At 49.6% G+C, this 6,711-nt stretch overlaps 1 non-coding gene across 1 annotated transcript; it reads right to left on the minus strand.

Annotated features, from left to right (window-relative positions):
- Positions 1-1,339: 1,339 nt before the first annotated feature.
- TRNAS-UGA (transfer RNA serine (anticodon UGA)) lies at positions 1,340-1,421 on the minus strand. Its single transcript has one exon. It is a non-coding gene; the product is annotated as a tRNA-Ser (tRNA).
- Positions 1,422-6,711: the final 5,290 nt, after the last annotated feature.

Raw genomic sequence — 6,711 nt, forward strand, 5'->3', positions numbered from 1 at the left:
ATTTTTTCAGTCATTTTTTTAAAATGTATCAGAGGGATCGTCATGTTAGTCTGACTGCAAGAACAAATAGAAATCCTGTGGCATTTTATAGACTAACAGATTTATTGGAGCATAAGCTTTCATGGGCAAATACTCACTTCATCTGAGGAAGTGGGTTTTTGCCCATGAAAGCTTATGCTCCAATAAATCTGTTATGTCTATAAAGTACCACAGGACTTCTCATTTTTTTAAATGGGAATTCCATTAAGTGTATTTTTTTTCTTCATCCCTATAAACTTCCGTCATTCACTGTTTTAACAAAACAGGACTATAATCAATTCGGGTTTCAATAACATTTTCTTCCAGTTTTCAAATTGTAAGCATTGATTTAGCTGTGCCAAAATAAAGCTCTACTCCAAAATTCTCCATTGAATCTCTATTTTGTAAGGCTGGAGTGGGGAATCTAAGGCCCAGGGGCCAAATTCCCTCCACTGCCCTCCTGTGGGGCTGGAGCACTCAAAGTCTACTACAGGTCCGCTGGGGGGGGAGTGGGAGTGGGGCAATTTGCCCCGGGCCCTGCAGGGGTCCCCACGAGAATGTCTGAAGTCTGAGACAGGGAGTGCCAGGAAGGGGCCCCCGAAATTGCTTTGCCCCAGATCCCCTGAATCCTCCGGGCGGCCCTGGTCTGCTAGCCAGCCTCCACCGGTTAACAGGCTACCCATTCCCATTCTCTAGAAGGCGTACACAACTAGAATTCATGCACAGTTAGTACCCAAACCCAATGAAGCCGCTGCTAATTTGAACCCGACCCTAAGCCTGCGCTCGTTTGCTTGCTGCAGGGCTATGGTGCTGTTAACACGGAGTCCGCGGCGTTCAGAAAGCCTCGTGTGCGTGTTTCACATAGAAACTATAGGAAAGGCGGCAGGGTAAAGAACGGGGGGCACCCCATGCTACTAAGCAGTGGCACCGATTTTACTGCGCGCTGGCACAGCGGGCGCCCTCCGCACCCAGACTCGTGGTCCCACGGGGGGGGGGTCGCAGCCTCCGCCTTGCCGCCCACAGCGCAACGTGCCCCGAAAAGTCGGCTCTGGAGTGCGCGGGGGAGGGGGGTTCCAGCGACCCCAGGATGGTACAAAGGGCTTTGTTCCAGCATCGCAGCACTTCCGTGTCCCATCAGATTGCATGGGCGGAAATGTGATGGGGGGGGAATGGGGTCAGTTTAATATTTGTAACGCCCTTAAGGGCAGGAAGCGGGTGGAGAAGTTTAGGCAGCGGCTGTGGCTAAACTCTTAAGTTGCCATTTCCCTGAGGAGCTATGGGAAAGCAGTTTTTTAAAAGAAAATTTTGATTCCCAGCACACCGCAGCGAGCAGGGTTCGAACCTGCGCGGGGAGACCCCATTGGATTTCAAGTCCAACGCCTTAACCACTCGGCCATCGCTGCTGTTGCGAATGCTATGCGTAAGGACCTTACTTTACCAACAAAGGCGTTGCCTGTGGTTTCCACCCCTTCTCTTCTTAGCAGGCTTCTGACCAATAGGAAACGCCGAAGTCCCACAGCCGACGAGCAAAGAGCTGGGGACGCCGCGCGGCCTAGGGCGCGGACATTTTCTTTTCGTGTTTTGCTGCTGGCCCGGCCGGAGTAAGGCGCTGGGAGCTGCGGCTCCGAAGCAGGCTGCAGGCGCAGGGCCTGGCCCAGGGACATGCTGCGCGGAAGAGCCGAGCAGAACAGAGGGGCGCAGCGAGCAGCCCCGGAGCTGTTACGAGAAAGACTGACGCAGTCACCAAAACTTGCCCCCAACAGCCTCCCAACGCACCGCTGTCCCAGGACGAGCACACAGCCCAGCTCAAGTGCCCACAGCACCACACCAGGTCCCCAGCGCCAGCCCTTTCCCGCCCCTCTCCCTCAATCCTCTAGAGCCCCTTTCGCTCCGCACAGCTACACCCAGCCCCGCTCCCTCCGCACAGCTACAGCCCCCATACCGCCTGTCACACCCCCCTCCCTCAGCACAGCTACACCCAGCCCCGCTCCCTCCCCACAGCTACAGCCCCCATACCGCCTGTCACACCCCCCTCCCTCAGCACAGCTACACCCAGCCCCGCTCCCTCCCCACAGCTACAGCCCCCATACCGCCTGTCACACCCTCTCCCTCAGCACAGCTACACCCAGCCCCGCTCCCTCCGCACAGCTACAGCCCCCATACCGCCTGTCACACCCCCTCTCCCTCAGCACAGCTACACCCAGCCCCGCTCCCTCCCCACAGCTACAGCCCCCATACCGCCTGTCACACCCCCCTCCCTCAGCACAGCTACACCCAGCCCCGCTCCCTCCCCACAGCTACAGCCCCCATACCGCCTGTCACACCCCCCTCCCTCAGCACAGCTACACCCAGCCCCGCTCCCTCCCCACAGCTACAGCCCCCATACCGCCTGTCACACCCCCTCTCCCTCAGCACAGCTACACCCAGCCCCGCTCCCTCCCCACAGCTACAGCCCCCATACCGCCTGTCACACCCCCTCTCCCTCCGCACAGCTACACCCAGCCCCGCTCCCTCCGCACAGCTACAGCCCCCATACCGCCTGTCACACCCCCTCTCCCTCAGCACAGCTACACCCAGCCCCGCTCCCTTAGCACAGCAACAGCCCCCATACCGCCTGTCACACCCCCTCTCCCTCAGCACAGCTACAGCCCCCATACCGCCTGTCACACCCCCTCTCCCTCAGCACAGCTACACCTAGCCCCACTCCTTCAGCACAGCTACACCCTCTCCCCCCACTCCCTTAGCACAGCCACAGCCCCTAGAGCTACATCTGCAACAGCCCCTATTCCCCACACTGCACAGCCCTTTTGCTTCAGGACAGCTACACCCCACAGCCCTGGTACAGAGATGGATGAAAGTAGGATAATTTCGAAGACAATGAAAGGACGTGGAAATACTGCCTCAGAAGGAGAGAAAAGGTACCATCAGGCCAGGTGCTAAGTATGAGCTGGTCACTCGGAGTGTCTACAATGCACCCTTCGTTTGAAATAAGCTACACAATTTGAGCTACGCAAATTGCGTAGCTTATTTCGAATCAATTTCAAAATAGCATGCTATTCCAAAATGCCCCTTACTCATCTTGGAGGGGAAAAGGATGATGGGGAAGTTCAACAACACTCATGAAAACTAGTGCCTCCATGCTTTGAGCACACATCTTGCTGTCAGCCCTCAGCCTCACTTTGTCAGACCTGCCAAGCTGGGTTGGAGGAACAGAAGGGGGCAATTGCCCTGAAACCCAAAAACTTTAAAGGATCCAGGGCTCCCAGCTACTGCTACTGCACTCCAGAAACCCAAGCTGCATGCTCCAGCCAGCTCTGAGGGTTAGATGTTGAAGGAGGGGTGATTGTTGGACTGCCCTGGTGGCTCTGGAGTTGACTGGCCCAGGCCCACCCAGGGCCCGATTATCCTGTAGGCACAGTACCTAGGGCCAATGAAAAATTTAGGGCCTAAAAAAAATTAATAATTGACTCAAAATTAAGAAAAGGAAACTGCTAAAGCACACATAATTGCAATTTTTTATTAGAATACATGTACAAATATTGAAAATCAATTAAACGCAAGTGTATTAAATCTTTAGTCAACAAACAACATACGATATGTATCAACATATGATACAATTAAATATTTACTTTGTGACTCTTTTTGTTCGCAAAATCACAGATTACATCAAATGTAATTTTTCTCAAAAGCTCACTCAGTTGAAAGTAGTGCAAAAGAAGATAGTCGTTTCTGTCCCATGGTAGACCAAAACCAGTTTTTTATACATTTTAGCTTTGAAAAAGTGCGCTCCCCTTCATAGTTTGTTCCCAAGATGGCAAGATACATTTTGAAAATAATGTTGACATTTGGAAAACTTCTCACCAACTTTTCTGCTATTTGTGCACTGATCATTGCTGCCATGGATTTCTTGACTGCAAACATATGTGAGAATAATAGAAATTAATCTGTAAATGCATGTTTGAGATCTGATTGTTAGGTATCTACTAATGCCCTGGTTCTAGAGGTGACTTCAGTACTGGACATAGATCTAGCCACAAGAAAACTGAACCTTTCATTCAGTGAGGCATATGCTGCTTGTCATCTAACCATCTCAACAATACGTTTATCCATGTGTTGAGGGGCAATCAACCCTTGGAGACCTTCAAGCCTAATTGCCTTTGATGGGGCACCTTGACTGTCACCAAGTCACTTTACAGAGCGGCTAGGCAGCCTCAGTCTATACCCTCAGTCCTTTTCTCAAAGTATTGTGACCCAATGACCAGAGGCGTAGCAAGGGTGTTATGCACCTGGGGGCTAAAGCAAAATTTGCACACATACACCCCACTGCTATGTGACAGGGCCCCAAACCTGGCACACAGCTGAGCCCAACCCTGGGAGGGGGCAGGAGCTTGTACCGCATCTTCCCCTGCCCCCTCCACTTTGCGGTGGGAACTATCACGCTGTTGAAAATGGAGGAGGGTGGGGCTGGGGGGTAAAGAAGTGGAGAAGAGGTTTCAGCAGGTGGTGGGTGGAGGAAGAGCAGACAAGCCGTGGGATGATAGTGGGAGCGGAGGGGCAATTACCCCCCCACACACCTCTTTTGCTACCTCAGTGAGTGTAAGAGATTCATTTGCCTATTAAAATAACACTCCGAAAAACTTTTAAATAAAACTAACACGCAACACGAGACTCACCCTCACTTTCTTGAAGGCACTTGAAGCAATAAGTAGCCTAAAGATGAGGTTACACTGCAAGCGTGGCTTTCTGTCTGACACGAGGACTTTTTCCTTCAGGCTGTCATGAGATTCTATCCTTAAGTAAAGGAGTGAGGTCTCTCTGAGCTGCTCTACCAAATTTCACACAAGCCATTCAACTGACGCCATAAATATCAAGATTCAAGGCCAGCCTTGCCTTTGGCTTTGGCAGACTGCCTCACCAGGTATTCACAATCACAGTGTCTGAACATGTATAAGACTTTTAATTGAGGAAGCCATGTTAATTCCAAGTGTCTGCCAGGACTGGGAGATGTGGGTGACCTATAGAAAACACCAGCATTTTCTTTGGAAAATCCACATAAAAGCGTGGGGGGATCTATCACGTCAGTAATGCCAGCTCCTTTAGAATTGAGGCCCTGATTATCCAGCACCAGCTGAGGTAGAGCAGCACTGTGTATACTTCTGATATATTTTTACTAAAACTGCTACCTGCTCAACTCGCCAAAGAAGAAAGGAAATGGAAGCCAAAAGGAATGGTTTAGAGCAGTATTTCTCAACTTTTTTTTAAAATAAAGTACCACCTTTTTTTAAAAAAAAGTACCCCCAGTTCCTACAGTTTTCAGACACACAAATTTTTTTTTCTACCATTGCAATATATTTGTTTAAACAACTTCATTGTATCCGCATCACTCCTTACAAGGTATATTGACCATGGAGGTCAATGGGGCTGGGCTATTTTATATGTAAAGATACTGAGAAATGTATATGTCAATACCATGATGGCAATGCTTCTATTATTTAAATAATACCAAATAATAATTGCCAAATGAGACCACTTCCCAACCTGTTTACAAAGGACCTGATACAATTTAAATTTTAAGCTAGGATTGAGCTCAAGACAATCTGTTGATATGACCCCAAAAGATCCAGATAACATTTAGTCACCCTTCAAACATATAAGGGACTAATCAGTAAAAGCCCCACTGCCTGGTAGAGGCGATCTTTGAAGAAAATTGGAGAAACTTTGAATTTACTTTTTCTGACAGCAGCGCTTTCTGTCACTGAATGTGGGGTCTTCAGCACAGGTTTCACTTTGTGTCAGAATAACTCAGAAATGCGTCATCACAGCTAACTCCATTCAGGTTAAAGCAACATGCACCCCAAGGACAGAAGAACAAATCCCTCAAAACTGGAAGTCAAAACATCTCACCTCTTCACAGAGCTCACAAAGGGGCTTGTTCACCTAGAGACATGAATCATGACAACTGTCTCTGGAGAGAGACCATACATCCTGCCTCTCTGTGGACACACCAAGGCTACGTCTACACTGGCATGATTTTCCGGAAATGCTTTTAACGGAAAAGTTTTCCGTTAAAAGCATTTTCAGAAAAGCGCGTCTAGATTGGCAGGATGCTTTTCCGGAAAAACACTTTTTCTGGAAAAGCGTCTGTGGCCAATCTAGACGCACTTTTCCGCAAAAAAGCCCTGATCGTCATTTTCGCGATCGGGGCTTTTTTGCGGAAAACACTGCTGTGCTGTCTACACTGGCCCTTTTCCGGAACAGTTTTCTGGAAAAAGACTTTTGCCCGTACGTGAGCAGCATAGTTTTTCCGGAAAAGCACTGATGATTTTATATTAGATCATCAGTGCTGTTCCGGAAATTCAAGCGGCCAGTGTAGACAGCTGTCAGGTTTTTCTGGAAAAGCGGCTGATTTTCCGGAATAACTTGCCAGTGTAGACACAGCCCATATGTTTCTATGTGGCATCTTACCATGCTGTTTAAATCAACTGCTTGGATGAGGAAGACTCACAAAGAGTCTGTCCATCATCCACACTGGAGCAACATGGTGATTTCACCGCCATGGTAACAGACCTGATCTCTCTGTGGGCTCTTGTGGAGCAGCAGGGAGCCTGCAGTGATCTCGTTGGGGGAGAGGCCAGGGGTGCCTCTACTGCAGTGGTTCTCAAACTTTTTGGCCCGTGGACCACGTGTTTCAAT

The sequence above is a fragment of the Pelodiscus sinensis genome, chromosome 8 (assembly GCF_049634645.1).
Source record: "Pelodiscus sinensis isolate JC-2024 chromosome 8, ASM4963464v1, whole genome shotgun sequence".
NCBI classification, from domain to species: Eukaryota; Metazoa; Chordata; order Testudines; family Trionychidae; genus Pelodiscus; species Pelodiscus sinensis.